Genomic DNA, 19,270 nt, shown 5'->3' on the forward strand with positions numbered 1-19,270 from the left:
TTATTGCCTCAGTGAGCCTCCTGACATACCCAGCTCTGCTTGTTGCCTCAGTGATCCTCCTGACATACCCAGCTCTGCTTGTTGCCTCAGTGATCCTCCTGACATACCCAGCTCTGCTTGTTGCCTCAGTGATCCTCCTGACATACCCAGCTCTGCTTGTTGCCTCAGTGATCCTCCTGACATACCCAGCTCTGCTTATTGCCTCAGTGATCCTCCTGACATACCCAGCTCTGCTTATTGCCTCAGTGATCCTCCTGACATACCCAGCTCTGCTTATTGCCTCAGTGATCCTCCTGACATACCCAGCTCTGCTTGTTGCCTCAGTGATCCTCCTGACATACCCAGCTCTGCTTGTTGCCTCAGTGATCCTCCTGACATACCCAGCTCTGCTTATTGCCTCAGTGATCCTCCTGACATACCCAGCTCTGCTTATTGCCTCAGTGATCCTCCTGACATACCCAGCTCTGCTTGTTGCCTCAGTGATCCTCCTGACATACCCAGCTCTGCTTGTTGCCTCAGTGATCCTCCTGACATACCCAGCTCTGCTTGTTGCCTCAGTGATCCTCCTGACATACCCAGCTCTGCTTATTGCCTCAGTGAGCCTCCTGACATACCCGCCTCTGCTTATTGCCTCAGTGATCCTCCTGACATACCCAGCTCTGCTTGTTGCCTCAGTGAGCCTCCTGACATACCCAGCTCTGCTTATTGCCTCAGTGATCCTCCTGACATACCCGCCTCTGCTTATTGCCTCAGTGATCCTCCTGACATACCCAGCTCTGCTTATTGCCTCAGTGAGCCTCCTGACATACCCGCCTCTGCTTATTGCCTCAGTGATCCTCCTGACATACCCGCCTCTGCTTATTGCCTCAGTGATCCTCCTGACATACCCAGCTCTGCTTATTGCCTCAGTGATCCTCCTGACATACCCAGCTCTGCTTATTGCCTCAGTGATCCTCCTGACATACCCAGCTCTGCTTGTTGCCTCAGTGATCCTCCTGACATACCCAGCTCTGCTTGTTGCCTCAGTGATCCTCCTGACATACCCAGCTCTGCTTGTTGCCTCAGTGAGCCTCCTGACATACCCAGCTCTGCTTATTGCCTCAGTGATCCTCCTCACATACCCAGCTCTGCTTGTTGCCTCAGTGATCCTCCTGACATACCCGCCTCTGCTTGTTGCCTCAGTGAGCCTCCTGACATACCCGCCTCTGCTTGTTGCCTCAGTGAGCCTCCTGACATACCCGCCTCTGCTTGTTGCCTCAGTGAGCCTCCTGACTTTCACCACTGGTGGGCTTCATTGCTCCCTTGAGTCTCGTTTTCTTCTTTGCTCTGACACTTCTGCTCTACTTCTCCCTTTTTGCTGTCCATTCTCCACATCTTCCCAAGATTCGAGGAGACCACCCTGCTATCCCACATCAAGAGTCTCTTCTGCCTTCTTCTGTTCTTCAGGACCAAGGTTAACAAAGCGGCATGAAGAAACTCAAGGTCCAGTAGAAGTCGAGGTCAAGGTCCCATCCAGAAAATGCCTTACAGAGAAGTTGACAGGGCTGGGAAGGACACGTCTGTCAATCACCATGCGTGGTCGCTGGAGCCAGGTCTAGGTAATCCCACTGGTGGCATCATCAGGACTGATAGTGTGGGATCTGAGAACCGGAGCCACCACCATAACTTGTACATACAGTGGTGGAAGAGGAACCAGTTCTTGTGACAGACCGCAACCCAGCGCTGGCACGTGGAGTGATGCCTAGGGCTGGAGCGAGCCTTCCTGTACTTTATTGCTAACATAAACTGAACAGACTATTAAGAAGCAGCCATGTGTGCGGAGACACCACGAGGAGCGCTCATCAAGCGGAGTGGAAGAGAGTTTACACAGGTGGAGCAGGATTTTACAAGAAGAAAGACACTTTGAAGAGTCCAGGAACGTGCGCAAGGGATTTATAGACACTTTACCATGCTCGCCTTAGATTTATGGGTCATCAGTCTGAGAGATAGACAGAGAGACATTTTACTTGCTGACTATAGTCGAATAAAAATGACCATTCATGGGGCAATAATGAGACGTGAATATTATACACTCCACCCAAAACAGCCCCAAGAGGTCAGTCCCCATGCCCAGTCTCCTAGCCTGGTGTGTGACAGCTGGATCATGAAGCCCACATCTCCTACAGGGTCTCGTGTTCCTCTTTCGAGACTTTGTATTAGATTTGGTTTTAATCATGGCTTCAACCCGTTTTATCTCTGAAAAAAAGGTTCTTAATTCATTCCTCGCCTCTGGAGCAGAAGCAGGGTCACTATGTCCCCCCCGGCATTGGTCTGACACCCTCACCAACTTTCTACTACTACTACCAGTCAACAAGTATTGGCCAATAACCCATGGCCCACTTTGCCATGGTCCCGTGGAACCTCGACTTTCAGGTCCTCATGATTTCTTTATTATTTAATAGCCTTTGCCTCGATCCTGAGCCATGGCAACTTCATGGATCAACGATCTGTATGAAGATTGGTCTTGTGCAAGCCTAGATAGGTCCACCAGGGTCTTCACCACCGGCTTGCTGGTCTTCCTTTTCGCCTTGTATTCTTCTGACCATGATTTCCATCTGCAGTGATTACGCTTTTTGTACGATGTGTCCAAAGTAGTTCTCATAAACAACTCCTAAAATCAGAATTCTTAGGGTGTGTGCACACTTTGCGGATTCTGCTGTGGATCCACAGCAGCTTTTGCTGCGGTGTACATTACCTTTATTTTCAATGGAAAACAAAAACCACAGTGCACACGGTGCGGAATTTTCCGCGCGGATTTGCTGCAGTTTCAAAACCGCAGCATGTCACTTTTTTGTGCGGAATCCGCAGCAGTTTAACTCCTGCTCCATTGCAGAGGTGTCAAACCGCAGGCTAATCCGCAGATAAATCACAGGTCTATTTACCCGCGGATTTTGCATAATCCACGCGGAAAATTCCGCAGCAGAATCCGCATGAGCATTTACCTGCGGATTTTTCCAAATCCGCGCGGAAAAATCCGCAGGACCAAAATCTCCGTGTGCACATAGCCTAAGCCTTATATCATGCTGCTGCAATGCATGTAGGTGCAGGCTCCACAAGATAGCAGAAGAGAGGAAGCAGGACTGCACCTAAACAGAGTTGGCTTGCAGTGCAGCAGTAGGCTACCACAGGTGGCAGCAGAATAGTCAAACAAGCCGGGTCAAATCCTAGACTGTAGCGCAGTACCAAAGGAATAAGCAAACTCACGGTCAGAGACAAGCCAGGGAATCGGCAACGGTCGGAATCGGATAAGAGAAAAGACAGAACCAGGTCAGAATACAAGCCAAGTCAAAACCAGGGAGTCAGCACACTAAAGGGAAACACTGAGTTAGGACGGAAATAAGGGAAAATAGAGACACGGGTTCAGATGGCAAACGCAGCAGGACCAATCAGAGTCAGCTACAGCAGCCCTAGGCAGGAACTATAACCGACATCGCCTGCAGGAAGCGGCGGTGATAAATAGCAAACCTGAACCCAGACTGAGAAAGGTTAACCCCAACATGACCAGACCGGGAAAAAGGGAAAACAGGATTCTGGATCAAGACACCTTACTTGATAGTGATGTACTGATACTCCCAGCATTAGCTGGCTAGCTCAGGTACAGTTGGAGATGTTGAATTGGCCATTGGGGACGTCGATCTCGTTATTTCCTTTCTCCTTATCTCAGCTGTAATAAAATTCCCTGGTGTTCCTCCGAGGAGCCGCTTCCCCTGATCTCATCTCTTGTTCCCTGGAGGAGGCGCCGCCGATCTCCAGACAAGGGAAAACAATTAGCGAGACACTTTAATTAAGAGATGAACAGACGCGCACGACTCTCCCCGGAAAGCTGCAGAGCATGGTGAGGGGCTGATTCACGATGTCAGGCACCGGCTGAGGCTGTACTCTGCTTTCTCCAGCAATCCCATACACAAGGAATATGAGCGCCTCTCTGCAGACCTCAGTCCTTAGGATCGCTGAGGGTCCCAGCGATCAAACCCCCAGCAGTCAGGGTGACTGGCAGAGTAACCTTTTAACCTGTGCCTCAGGTCCTAGCATCTCCATTACCCCAGAGCCAGGGAGGTGGCGTCCAGTAATCCGATTAGTTGTTGTTTTTTTGCGCAGCGTTGCAGTCATTACATCACATGTAACCCACTGATAAATCCCATTAACCCTATTAGAGAGTAATATGGCTGACACCGCTCCGGCCTCAGGATGAATTAATAATCACGCGCTCCTCATGAGGAATAATTATAAGGAAGATTGTGCTCCAGTCACAACGCCACCGCAGCGCCACACACACTGACACCGGCTCACATCTGCTCTGCATTATCTGCGGTCACTGATGTCATCTGCTGTAATTTCACAATCCTAATAAGTAATTGTGAAGAAAAAGCTGGAGACGGGGAAAAGAGACCGGAGAAATGGTGACTGCAGAGGATGCAAAGCAATGGCCTGACCGAGGAGTGAGGTGTACGTACATGAACAGAGCAAAGACCGGAGAAATACTGATTATACCTAGAGAGCAGTATTATAGCAGTTATATTCTTGTACATAGGAGCAGTATTATAGTAGTTATATTCTTGTACATAGGCGCAGTATTATAGTAGTTATATTCTTGTACATAGGGGCAGTATTATAGTAGTTATATTCTTGTACATAGGGGCAGTATTATAGTAGTTATATTCTTGTACATAGGAGCAGTATTATAGTAGTTATATTCTTGTACATAGGAGCAGTATTATAGTAGTTATATTCTTGTACATAGGAGCAGTATTATAGTAGTTATATTCTTTTACATAGGAGCAGTATTATAGTAGTTATATTCTTGTACATAGGAGCAGTATTATAGTAGTTATATTCTTGTACATAGGAGCAGTATTATAGTAGTTATATTATTGTACATAGGGACAGTATTATAGTAGTTATATTCTTGTACATAGGAGCAGTATTATAGTAGTTATATTCTTGTACATAGGAGCAGTATTATAGTAGTTATATTCTTGTACATAGGGGCAGTATTATAGTAGTTATATTCTTGTACATAGGAGCAGTATTATAGTAGTTATATTCTTGTACATAGGAGCAGTATTATAGTAGTTATATTCTTGTACATAGGGGCAGTATTATAGTAGTTATATTCTTGTACATAGGAGCAGTATTATAGTAGTTATATTCTTGTACATAGGGAGCAATATTATAGTAGTTATATTCTTGTACATAGGAGCAGTATTATAGCAGTTATATTCCTGTACATAGGGGCAGTATTATAGTAGTTATATTCTTGTACATAGGAGCAGTATTACAGCAGTTATATTCCTGTACATAGGGGAAGTATTATAGTAGTTATATTCTTGTACATAGGAGCAGTATTATAGCAGTTATATTCCTGTACATAGGGGCAGTATTATAGTAGTTATATTCTTGTACATAGGAGCAGTATTATAGTAGTTATATTCTTGTACATAGGAGCAGTATTATAGTAGTTATATTCTTGTACATAGGAGCAGTATTATAGTAGTTATATTCTTGTACATAGGGGCAGTATTATAGTAGTTATATTCTTGTACATAGGGGCAGTATTATAGTAGTTATGTTCTTGTACATAGGAGCAGTATTATAGTAGTTATATTCTTGTACATAGGAGCAGTATTATAGTAGTTATATTCTTGTACATAGGGAGCAGTATTATAGTAGTTATATTCTTGTACATAGGGGCAGTATTATAGTAGTTATATTCCTGTACATAGGGGCAGTATTATAGTAGTTATATTCTTGTACATAGGAGCAGTATTATAGTAGTTATATTATTGTACATAGGAGCAGTATTATAGCAGTTATATTCCTGTACATAGGGGCAGTATTATAGTAGTTATATTCTTGTACATAGGAGCAGTATTATAGTAGTTATATTCTTGTACATAGGAGCAGTATTATAGTAGTTATATTCTTGTACATAGGAGCAGTATTATAGTAGTTATATTCTTGTACATAGGGGCAGTATTATAGTAGTTATATTCTTGTACATAGGGGCAGTATTATAGTAGTTATGTTCTTGTACATAGGAGCAGTATTATAGTAGTTATATTCTTGTACATAGGAGCAGTATTATAGTAGTTATATTCTTGTACATAGGAGCAGTATTATAGTAGTTATATTCTTGTACATAGGAGCAGTATTATAGTAGTTATATTCTTGTACATAGGAGCAGTATTATAGTAGTTATATTCTTGTACATAGGAGCAGTATTATAGTAGTTATATTCTTGTACATAGGAGCAGTATTATAGTAGTTATGTTCTTGTACATAGGAGCAGTATTATAGTAGTTATATTCTTGTACATAGGGGCAGTATTATAGTAGTTATATTCTTGTACATAGGAGCAGTATTATAGTAGTTATATTCTTGTACATAGGAGCAGTATTATAGTAGTTATATTCTTGTACATAGGAGCAGTATTATAGTAGTTATATTCTTGTACATAGGAGCAGTATTATAGTAGTTATATTCTTGTACATAGGGGCAGTATTATAGTAGTTATATTCTTGTACATAGGGGCAGTATTATAGTAGTTATGTTCTTGTACATAGGAGCAGTATTATAGTAGTTATATTCTTGTATATAGGGGCAGTATTATAGTAGTTATATTCTTGTACATAGGGGCAGTATTATAGTAGTTATATTCTTGTACATAGGAGCAGTATTATAGTAGTTATATTCTTGTACATAGGGGCAGTATTATAGTAGTTATATTCTTGTACATAGGGAGCAGTATTATGGTAGTTATATTCTTGTATATAGGGACTGTATTATAGTAGTTATATTCTTGTACATAGGGGCAATTTTTATTGTATAAAACCAACAAATACAATTAAAATAAACAAAATTCTTCCTTAATACAAAACAAATTCTCATGAATGCATCAGACAATAATTATAGAAGTAAATTAATACATTAGGAATAAAGGTAACTTAGAATTCACTCCTGTGGATGGAAGAATATGAAATAAACACTTTTAGTAACACGATCATGTTATTATCCCATAGACACATTCCTCCATAGTTTCTCATTACTCTGACTTTTCTTTATCTCTATCGCTCTTATCCATCTGAGCTCGGACAGTATCTTTGTGGCTGCGGTGACGGGATGGAAGGGCTCGCTGTGGAGGGACACTCGGGTTCTCATGTGCCAGTGGTAATACTTAATGGTGGTAATGATCAGGTACATTGTCCCCCTGTCGATGTTACCGTCAGTGGATGGGACTCCATAGATAATGTCAGGGTATTTCAGGGACAGCAGTCTGGGGATTTTCAGCTTGGTCGATACTTCCGTTCATATTTCCCTACCTCCCCAGCAATCACAAATAAAATGCTCCATGGTTTCCTCCTGCTGACAACCAAGGGGACAGTTCCGATCCGAAACACTTAAATATTTTAAGTTCCCCCTCACAAAGAGTTTCCCATGTAGCGACAGCCAAGCAATGTCAAAAAACTTTGCTGGAAGTCGCCTCCCGTTGAGGAACCGGAGACTGTCCTGAAGGGTCTTGGTGGCACAATCTCTTAGGGCCAGTGGAGAGTAGAAGAAAGTCCTACATATATGAGCACACAGATCTTTCCTCGTATTACTCTCAATGTAGGACTTCTCCAGTCCCCACTTCCTGACACACTTCAGACCATATTCCAGATACTGGGGGAGGTGGTCACCTGTCCATCTCCTCCTCTTGAGACTGCCGCTCGCACCCAAGATTCCGCAAAAGGCAATATCCAATACCTGATACTATTCGTCCACAGGGAGCTACTGTTTGAATCCATGCTCCCAAAATTTACTTTCAGAAACAAGGAGTCAAAGAAAACCCTTGGATTTAACATATCCAGCCCGCCCTCACTCCGCCGTAGGTACGTTATTCCCCTCTTTATCAGGTTCATCCTGTTCCCCCACAAGAGCTGGAAGAACAGGCTGAGGAGCCTCGCCGAGAAGGATTCTGGCAAAGGAAAAACGACAGAGACATACAAGAAGACGGGGACCAGGTACGTCTTCAACATAGCAACCCTTTCTCTGTAAGTCAGCCTCCAGTTCTTCCATCGCTGAACCTTTGCATTTCCGGTCTCCAATTTTTCCTCCCAATTTAGGCTGGCATTATCTTCCCTCCCAAATTTCACCCCTAAGATCTTAATATGGGTGGAGGCCTTAACAAACTGCGGCAGATCAAAGTCTGGGTCAGATTGCAATGTCCACAGAGCTTGACTCTTCTCAAGGTTGACCAGAGACCCGGAGGCCTCTGAGTAACTTCTGATGGCCGCAGACAACATCTGCACCTCATGAGGATTAGATATCACCAGCGTCACATCATCCGCGTAGGCAACCACCTTCAGAGGCAAGCAGTGGGGGACCGGCACCCCCCAAAAGTTACACTCCTGCAGTGACCTCAGAAACGGGTCTATGGCAAAAACATACAGGAGTGGACTCAGCGGGCAGCCCTGTCTCACCCCCGCCTCAACTCCAAAAGTGCCACCCTGCCAACCATTAATCAGAGGAAAGCTCACCGCCTCTCTGTACAAAGTCTTCAGCCAATCCACAAATTGTCCTGGAATACCGTACTTTGACAAAGTGGCCCACAGATAATCATGATCAACTCTGTCAAAGGCTTTAGCCTGGTCCAGACTGACAACATATCTCCCACACCGCAGAGCTTTACATCTCTCAAACATCTCCCGTATCAAGATGACCGCTCCAGAGATGTTCCGCCCTTTTACCGTGCCAAACTGAGAGCCTACCAACAGTGCCGGGGACAAACAGACTAACCTAGAAAACAGGATCTTCGCCAGAATCTTCCTGTCAACATTCAAGAGGGCAATTGGCCTCCAGTTCTTGATGTCGCTCGGCTCCTTACCTTTAGACAGCAGAATTAATGAGGACACTCTCATGGATGGAGGCATCAGGTGATTTTCTAGACAATTTTTGTAAACATCCACAAGAATTGGAGCCAGGAGGTCTCTTAATTTCTTATAAAATTCTGCTGTTATACCATCCGGACCTGGTGCCTTCTTCAGATGTAACTTATCAATGGCTTCCTTAACCTCCTCCACCGTTAATTCTGCTGTCAAAGGAGAAAAGTCCAGATCATTAGTATCAGGCGTTGGAGTTGCCTCCAAGAATTGAGTCATTTTATGTTTATCCAAAGCCTTCCTCTGAAACAAGTCAGTATAATAAGATTTCACAACCCCCAGGATACCCTCCCGAGATTCCTGCAATACACCCTGGGAGTCAATGAGACCTGTGACCAATTTATTGGCCACCCGCTCCCGGCAATTCTCAAAGGGATCAGGTGCCCCTAAGACCCCATAATCCCGTTCAAGAACCAAGGAGGTATACCTGCTGTACTGATACTGCCTTATCTCAGATTTCAGCCGGTCGATCTTCTCTTTATTACCCCCGCCCTCAGAATAGAGTGACTCCAATTCTTTGCACAGCCTTAGGTACTGGCTATACTTACTCCTGCCCTTCTTAACTGACAGTCTCTTCAAGAGGTATCTGATATCATCCTTGACGTCCTCCCACCAGTCGGCCATGTTGTCATAGAAGTCCACTCTCTGTAGATGACCCTGCAAAAGGGAGTGGACACAACTCTGGACAGAGACATCATGGAGGAGGCTGGAATTGAGTCTCCATAACCCCCTACCAACATCAGCTCGCTTAGTGGCCCCCAGGCAGAAATATAGGGCAAGATGGTCTGAGTATGGGACGACTCTCTCACTCATGGCACCAATGACTTCCATGGGACTTACAAAAGCCAGATCTATTCTACTGCCTCCGTTGGAGCAGGAATAGGTTAATTTTGGCTTTCGACCTCCCCGTTTAAAGACGTCCCCTAATCCGGACTGCAGGACTATGTTATTCAAGATCCTACCATCCCTCGTCACGGTTCTACCTGAGGAGCTGTCACCAGATGTCAGTATGGCATTAAAGTCCCCCGCCATTATCACTGGAAGAGAGGTGAACAGATAAGGCTTGACATCATTAAATAACTGTATCCTGTCAGTCACCGTCTGTGGCCCATAGATGTTAATAAGCCTGTCGCCTCCCATGGACAGTGACTTCCAGGACCAGACACCTTCCCATAACCAGCTCCGACATCCTATGTACTGTCACATCCCTGGTGTTAAACAGAATGGCGACCCCGGCGTACGGCTCCACAGCCAGTGACCAAAAAGAGGGACCAGACCGCCATTCCCTCTCAGCCTCCCTCATGAGCCCCTGAGTCGTCAGCCGCGTCTCCTGCAGAAAGATGACATCTGCGTCCAGGTATCGGAGATGGTCATAGACAGCGTGCCTCGTCCTCCTCACCTTAATGCTGTTCACATTACTGGATGTTACTTTTAATGAGAAATCTGCCATCACAATGCCACAACAGAGGAGCAGAGATGTAAAAGCCGCCATCATAAGTCTGGGTCACAGATGTTCTGACTACCACCGGTCTCCATGTCAGACTGTATCTCAGTGTCAGCAGGTACGGGCTTCCGTTTTGTAGGGGGATCGTCCGCTACGTCCCTGTCATACTCAGTCTCTATTCTTTTTATCTCTTCCTCCAAGTCCCCATCAGACTCAGACAAAACATCAAACTTATTGGACACGACCATCACACCTGCCGAACTCTGGACTTTTTTCCTGCCACCCTGGCTAGTGACATACTCCTCCTCAGGTTTACGGGAGGCCTTGTCCTTTTTTTTCCTTTTTACCTGATTACAGCCACTTTCTTCAGCTAGAGATGGTGATACTGAAGTGGTGGCTACATGTGGCTGCTGGACCTGAGGGACGACCTCCATGCTCCCCTCTGTACAAAGCTGCTCTGATGTTACCTGAGCGGACCCCTGGTGGACCTCTGACCTGGTCAGTACTGTCCCTGACATTAAAGCCTCCTCCTCCTGAGCCTCTGTCCCTGTCACTAACTCCTCATCAGGAAGGAGCTTGCATATATTGTGCCAGGCATCAGGACAGTCCCTGTGAGGGTGGCCGATCTCCCCACAGAGATTGCACTTGATGTTCTGGCAATCTGCCGCTAAGTGGCCGACTTCCCCGCACAGGCTGCACTTTACCACGGTACAGGTGTTTGCCAGGTGACCCACTTTACCACACTTAAAACACTTTCGTGGCTGCCCAGGGTAGAAGCAAACCCCCTTCTCCCTCCCGATAAAGAAGGAGTTGGGTAAGTGAGCCGTGATGTTGTTGTGCTGGCGCAGTTTCACCAGCACCTTCCATCCACCGGTCCATATACCGTCCTCATCCCTGTTTTTGGTGAGGTCGGAGACAAGGTCACAATGCCTCCTGAGCCACACCACAATGTCCTGCGGGGGAACAGCCTCATTCCAAAAGATGATATTAACCGTGGCGGTATCAGGCTTAGATATTGGAATGAAGTTGAACTTATTCCAGCCATCAGCGTCCCTGAACTTGGGGAAATTGGCCCAGAATCTGTCCAGATCAGACATAAGCTTAAAGCTGATATCATAGCCCTGTCTGTCTGGCAGATTGATGACCGCCAAGATATTAACCGGCGCAAACCCCATCTGGCGGCACAGAAGCTCCCTGACCACCAGCCTCCTGTCCGGCAGATCCTCCTTGGCACCTCTGTGTCTGAACCGCACCACATTCCTCCTTTTGAAAGCCTGCCTGGTGTAATTGGTGCTGGAGGTAAAGGACGGAGCGCCGCGGCTCCAAACATTACTGGGAGGGACCTGTGGGGCCACACTGGGCTGACTGACAGGGCGAGGGTCTGCAGCGGAGGGGCCTGTTGCACCTTGTGTGCTGGAAACCAAAGGGGGGAAATCACAGACATTTTGCACATTAATATCATCAATCTCAATAGCATCATCAGGATGCGCAATGTCCACCACAGTCTCTGTACCCCCTTCAGCCCCCAACCCCACATGAACAGTATCAATATTCCCAGAATTAGTGCTCTCCTGGGCTCCAACAGTAGATGCAGTCTCATGTCCACTGTCTTGCTGTTGTGCTGGGCATGCTGGGACTTGTGGTACCGCTGGGATCTGAGCCTCTTGCTCCTGCTTGGGGTCTGCCGCAGGTAGTTGCGGCTGCTGGTGCAGTATCTGACCCTCCTTAAAACAGAAGCTAGCGGGCTGCAGCACCGGCCGTACCTGCTGCCGGGTCCCCCCTGGGACAATGTCTGTGCGGGAACCAGCAGAGTCCTGCGCGCAGGACCTAAACCGCTCCTGGTTCCTATATGTCTCTGCCAGGGGCCCCATCCTCGCCAGCACACAGTCTATGTCCCGCACCACAGTCGCCAGCTCCACCCCCAGTGCATTCAGTCTCTGGTCATATACAGAGTGATCCCCAGGATTAGCAGCCTTCACCTTGTAAATGCAGTCTATTTCCATTTGCAGAAGATTCCTCTGCTGCTGCAACTCACCCATCCTCCTGACCAGTCCTGGTATCTCCTCTGCCAGCTGTAGCTCCGGGGCACGCGGCGGCTCCTTCTGGGGTCTTGCTTTAGGGGTTGACACGTTGGTTTTTAATGTCGCTGGTTTTGTGGCTCCAGCCTCCGCAACACTTTTACCGCTGCCACCAGCCTGCAACCTCGTGCGTCCAGAGCTCGCCATGCTGGTCACCACATGTCCCAGCTGAAGGTTCTCCTGGAGTGTTTGCTTCTCCAGAGATGTTCGTCTGTGTCTGCCTGGAGTGAGCTGCACACCTGAAGCTGGTGATGGACTCTGCCTCACCTTCTGTGCAGCCACCTGCCCTCCAGCACTCAGGTTCTCAGCAGAAGATGCCTTCTGGGATTTCCTTCCAGGCTCTGGACACTGTTTGCCTTGACTGGCCGACTGTTTAACTGCACCATCCTTGCACACAGACAAAACTTTCTCTTGTTTCTTTCCTGTGCTGAACTTCAACACAGGATCTTTCTCCATGCTGCTGGGACTTCCATTCTGAGGTTTATTTCCAGCAGAGGCAACTCTGGGATTTCCATCCACATGAGAAGGTTGGGAGTTTCCTCCCAGTGTAGGCCTGGAAGCCTGGGCCTTGCTTGGGGAGCTTCCCCGCCCAGGGTGGCCCCTCCCTGGGCTTGCTCCAGACATCAGGAGAACCACAGACACACAACCTCACAGCTAGGAGGCAGTATTATAGTAGTTATATTCTTGTACATAAGGGACAGTATTATAGTAGTTATATTCTTGTATATAGGTGCAGTATTATAGTAGTTATATTCTTGTACATAGGGGACAGTATTATAGTAGTTATATTCTTGTATATAGGAGCAGTATTATAGTAGTTATATTCTTGTACATAGGAGCAGTATTATAGTAGTTATATTCTTGTACATAGGAGCAGTATTATAGTAGTTATATTCTTGTACATAGGAGCAGTATTATAGTAGTTATATTCTTGTACATAGGAGCAGTATTATAGTAGTTATATTCTTGTACATAGGAGCAGTATTATAGTAGTTATATTCTTGTACATAGGAGCAGTATTATAGTAGTTATATTCTTGTACATAGGAGCAGTATTATAGTAGTTATATTCTTGTACATAGGAGCAGTATTATAGTAGTCATATTCTTGTACATAGGGGCAGTATTATAGTAGTTATATTCTTGTACATAGGGAGCAGTATTATAGTAGTCATATTCTTGTACATAGGAGCAGTATTATAGTAGTTATATTCTTGTACATAGGAGCAGTATTATAGTAGTTATATTCTTGTACATAGGGAGCAGTATTATAGTAGTTATATTCTTGTACATAGGAGCAGTATTATAGTAGTTATATTCGTGTACATAGGAGCAGTATTATAGTAGTTATATTCTTGTACATAGGGAGCAGTATTATAGTAGTTATATTCTTGTACATAGGAGCAGTATTATAGTAGTTATATTCTTGTACATAGGAGCAGTATTATAGTAGTTATATTCTTGTACATAGGGAGCAGTATTATAGTAGTTATATTCTTGTACATAGGGAGCAGTATTATAGTAGTTATATTCTTGTACATAGGAGCAGTATTATAGTAGTTATATTCTTGTATATAGGGGCAGTATTATAGTAGTTATATTCTTGTACATAGGGACAGTATTATAGTAGTTATATTCTTGTACATAGGAGCAGTATTATAGTAGTTATATTCTTGTACATAGGGAGCAGTATTATAGTAGTTATATTCTTGTACATAGGAGCAGTATTATAGTAGTTATACTCTTGAACATAGGGGCAGTATTATAGTAGTTATATTCTTGTACATAGGGAGCAGTATTATAGTAGTTATATTCTTGCACATAGAGGCAGTATTATAGTAGTTATATTCTTGTACATAGGAGCAGTATTATAGTAGTTATATTCTTGTACATAGGGAGCAGTATTATAGTAGTTATATTCTTGTACATAGGGGCAGTATTATAGTAGTTATATTCTTGTACATAGGGAGCAGTATTATAGTAGTTATATTCTTGTACATAGAGGGCAGTATTATAGTAGTTATATTCTTGTACATAGGAGCAGTATTATAGTAGTTATATTCTTGTACATAGGGAGCAGTATTATAGTAGTTATATTCTTGTACATAGAAGCAGTATTATAGTAGTTATATTCTTGTACATAGGGGCAGTATTATAGTAGTTATATTCTTGTACATAGGAGCAGTATTATAGTAGTTATATTCTTGTACATAGGGAGCAGTATTATAGTAGTTATATTCTTGTACATAGGGGCAGTATTATAGTAGTTATATTCTTGTACATAGGGGCAGTATTATAGTAGTTATATTCTTGTACATAGGAGCAGTATTATAGTAGTTATATTCTTGTACATAGGGGCAGTATTATAGTAGTTATATTCTTGTACATAGGAGCAGTATTATAGTAGTTATATTCTTGTACATAGGGGCAGTATTATAGTAGTTACGGTATATTCTTGTACATAGGGGCAGTATTATAGTAGTTATATTCTTGTACATAGGGGCAGTATTATAGTAGTTATATTCTTGTACATAGGAGCAGTATTATAGTAGTTATATTCTTGTACATAGGGGCAGTATTATAGTAGTTATATTCTTGTACATAGGAGCAGTATTATAGTAGTTATATTCTTGTACATAGGGAGCAGTATTATAGTAGTTATATTCTTGTACATAGAAGCAGTATTATAGTAGTTATATTCTTGTACATAGGAGCAGTATTATAGTAGTTATATTCTTGTACATAGGGGCAGTATTATAGTAGTTATATTCTTGTACATAGGAGCAGTATTATAGTAGTTATATTCTTGTACATAGGAGCAGTATTATAGAAGTTATATTCTTGTACATAGAGGGCAGTATAATAGTAGTTATATTCTTGTATATAGGGACAGTATTATAGTAGTTATATTCTTGTACATAGGGGCAGTATTATAGTAGTTATATTCCTTTACATAGGGGGCAGTATTATAGTAGTTATATTCCTGTACATAGGGGCAGTATTATAGTAGTTATATTCCTGTACATAGGGGACAGTATTATAGTAGTTATATTCCTGTACATAGGGCAGTATTATATTAGTTATATTCATGTACATAGGAGCAGTATTATAGTAGTTATATTCTTGTACATAGGAGCAGTATTATAGTAGTTATATTCTTGTACATAGGAGCAGTATTATAGTAGTTATATTCTTGTACATAGGAGCAGTATTATAGTAGTTATATTTTTGTATATAGGAGCAGTATTATAGTAGTTATATTCTTGTACATAGGAGCAGTATTATAGTAGTTATATTCTTGTACATAGAAGCAGTATTATAGTAGTTATATTCCTGTACATAGGGGCAGTATTATATTAGTTATATTCATGTACATAGGAGCAGTATTATAGTAGTTATATTCTTGTACATAGGGAGCAGTATTATAGTAGTTATATTCTTGTACATAGGAGCAGTATTATAGTAGTTATATTGTACATAGGGGCAGTATTATAGTAGTTATATTCTTGTACGTACGGGATAGTATTATAGTAGTTATATTCTTGTACATAGGGGGCAGTATTATAGTAGTTATATTCTTGTACATAGGGGGCAGTATTATAGTAGTTATATTCTTGTACATAGGGGCAGTATTATAGAAGTTATATTCTTGTACATAGGAGCAGTATTATAGTAGTTATATTCTTGTACATAGGTGCAGTATTATAGTAGTTATATTCTTGTACATAGGGGCAGTATTATAGTAGTTATATTCTTGTACATAGGAGCAGTATTATAGTAGTTATATTGTACATAGGGGCAGTATTATAGTAGTTATATTCTTGTACGTTCGGGATAGTATTATAGTAGTTATATTCTTGTACATAGGGGGCAGTATTATAGTAGTTATATTCTTGTATATAGGAGCAGTATTATAGTAGTTATATTCTTGTATATAGGAGCAGTATTATAGTAGTTATATTCTTATACATAGGGGCAGTATTATAGTAGTTATATTCTTGTACATAGGAGCAGTATTATAGTAGTTATATTGTACATAGGGGCAGTATTATAGTAGTTATATTCTTGTACGTTCGGGATAGTATTATAGTAGTTATATTCTTGTACATAGGGGGCAGTATTATAGTAGTTATATTCTTGTATATAGGAGCAGTATTATAGTAGTTATATTCTTGTATATAGGAGCAGTATTATAGTAGTTATATTCTTGTACATAGGGGCAGTATTATAGTAGTTATATTCTTGTACATATGAGCAGTATTATAGTAGTTATATTCTTGTACGTACGGGATAGTATTATAGTAGTTATATTCTTGTACATAGGGGGCAGTATTATAGTAGTTATATTCTTGTACATAGAGGCAGTATTTTAGTAGTTATATTCTTGTACATAGGAGCAGTATTATAGTAGTTATATTCTTATATTTGTTGTACTTATGGGGCAATATTACGGGCACAGAACGCAGGTGTCATCTGTACTGAGCGTAGGTGTCATCCCATATAGAGCACAGCTGCCATTTGTACAGAGCTCAGGTATCATCCCATACGAAGCGCAGTTGTCATCCGTACTGAGTGGAGGTGTCATTTGTAGAGAGCACAGGTGTGATCCCGTACAAAATGCAGTTATCATCCCTAAAAATCGCTGGTGTTATCCTATACTGACCACAGGTGTCATCTGTACGGAGCGCAGGAGTCATCCCATATAGAGTGCATGTGTACGGAGCGCAAGTGTCATCGCTACGGAATGCAGGTGTCATCCTATATGCCATAGTATATGGTGTCATCCCATATGGTTCACAGATGTCATCTGTTTGGAGATTAGGTGTCACCCCATACAGAGTACAGATATCATCTGTATGGAGCGTAGACATCATCTGTACTGAGTGCAGGAGTCATCCCATGCAGAGTACAGGTGATATCTGCACAGAACACAGGTGTCATCCCATACAGAGTGCAGGTGTCATCTGTTCTAAGCCCAGGTGTCATCCCATATGGAGTGCAGGTGTCATCTGTACTAATCGCAGGTATCTTCCCGTACAGAGCGCAGGTGTCATTCCATATGGAGTGCAGGTGTCATCCCATTCGAAGCGCATGTGCCATCTCACACGGATTGCCGGTGTCCTCCCTACGGAATGCAGGTGTGATCTGTATGAAGTGAAGGTGTCATCCTATATGGTGTCATCCCATATGGAGCGCAGTTGTCATTAATAGGAAGATTAGGTGTCATCCCATTCTGAGCGTAGGTATCATCTGTACTGAGTGCAGTTGTCATCTCATATGGAGCACAGGTGTCATCAGTACTGAGCACAGGTGTCATCCCATACTGACCACAGGTGTCATCTATATGGAGCGCAGGTGTCATCTCATACTAAGTGCAGATGTCATCCCATACAGAGCGCAGGTGTCATCTGTTCTGATCACAGGTGTCATCCCATACGGAGTGCAGGTGTCATCTGTACTGAGCACAGGTGTCATCCCATAAAGAGCGCAGGTGTCATCTGTACAGAGGGTAGATGTCATTCCATACAGAGTGCAGGCATCATCCCATACGGAATGCAGGTGTCATCTGTACTAAGCGCAGGTGTCATCTGTACTAAGCGCAGGTGTCATCTGTATTAAGTGCAGGTGTCAGCTGTACTAAGTGCAAGTGTCAGCTGTACTACGTGCAGGTGTCACCTTTACAGAGTGCAGGTGTCTTCCCATACGGAGTGCAGGTGTCATCTGTACTTATTTCAGGTGTCATCCCATACAGAGCGCAGGTGTAATTCCATACGGAGTGCGGTGTCATTCCTTGCGAAGTGCAGGTGTCATTCCAAACAGAGTGCTAGTGTCATCTGCATGAAGCCCAGGTGTCATCAACTCAAAGTGCAGGTGTCATCCCATACAGAATGCACATGTCATCTGTAGTAAGCGCAGGTGTCATCCCGTACGGAGTGCAGGTGTCATCACATACGGAGCGCAGGTGTCATCCCATATGGAGTGCAGGTGTCATCTGTTCTGAGCACAGATGTCATCCCATACAGAGCGCAGGTGTCATTCCATACAGAGCGCAGGTGTCATCCCATATGGAGTGCAGGTGTCATCCCATACAGAGTGCAGGTCTCATTCCATACGAAGTGCAGGTGTCATTCTATACAAACTGAAGGTGTCATCTGTATTAAGCGCAGGTGTCATCCCATACAGAGCGTAGATGTCTTCTGTACAGAGTGCAGGTCTCATTCCATACTAAGTGCAGGTGTCATCCTATATGAAGTGCAGGTGTTATCTGCACGAAGCGCAAGTGTCATCTGTATTAAGCGCAGGTGTCATCCCATACAGAGCGCAGGTGTCATTCCATATGGAGTGCAGATGTCATTCTATACAGATTACAGGTGTTATCTGTACTAATCACAGGTGTCATCTGTATTAAGCGCAGGTGTTATCCCATACAGAGCATAGGTGTCGTCCCATACAGAGCGTAGATGTCTTCTGTACAGAGTGCAGGTCTCATTCCATACTAAGTGCAGGTGTCATCCTATATGAAGTGCAGGTGTTATCTGTACAAAGCGCAAGTGTCATCTGTATTAAGCACAGGTGTCATCCCATACAGAGCGCAGATGTCATTCTATACAGATTACAGGTGTTATCTGTACTAATCACAGGTGTCATCTGTATTAAGCGCAGGTGTCATCCCATACAGAGCGTAGGTGTCATCCCATACAGAGCGTAGGTGTCATCTTTATTAAGTGCAGGAGCCGTCCAATACAGAGCACTGGTGTCATCTGTACAGAGGGCAGGTGTCATACCATACGGA

At 43.5% G+C, this 19,270-nt stretch overlaps 1 protein-coding gene across 3 annotated transcripts in view; it reads left to right on the forward strand.

Moving 5' to 3' along the window:
• Positions 1-19,270, forward strand: part of CNTFR (ciliary neurotrophic factor receptor) — a 483,759-nt gene that overhangs the window by 300,091 nt on the left and 164,398 nt on the right. The gene's annotated exons all lie outside the window — the stretch shown is intronic.

Source organism: Dendrobates tinctorius, unplaced genomic scaffold, assembly GCF_039654945.1.
Source record: "Dendrobates tinctorius isolate UK_male_01 unplaced genomic scaffold, ASM3965494v1 ptg000237l, whole genome shotgun sequence".
In the NCBI taxonomy this organism is placed as follows: domain Eukaryota; kingdom Metazoa; phylum Chordata; class Amphibia; order Anura; family Dendrobatidae; genus Dendrobates; species Dendrobates tinctorius.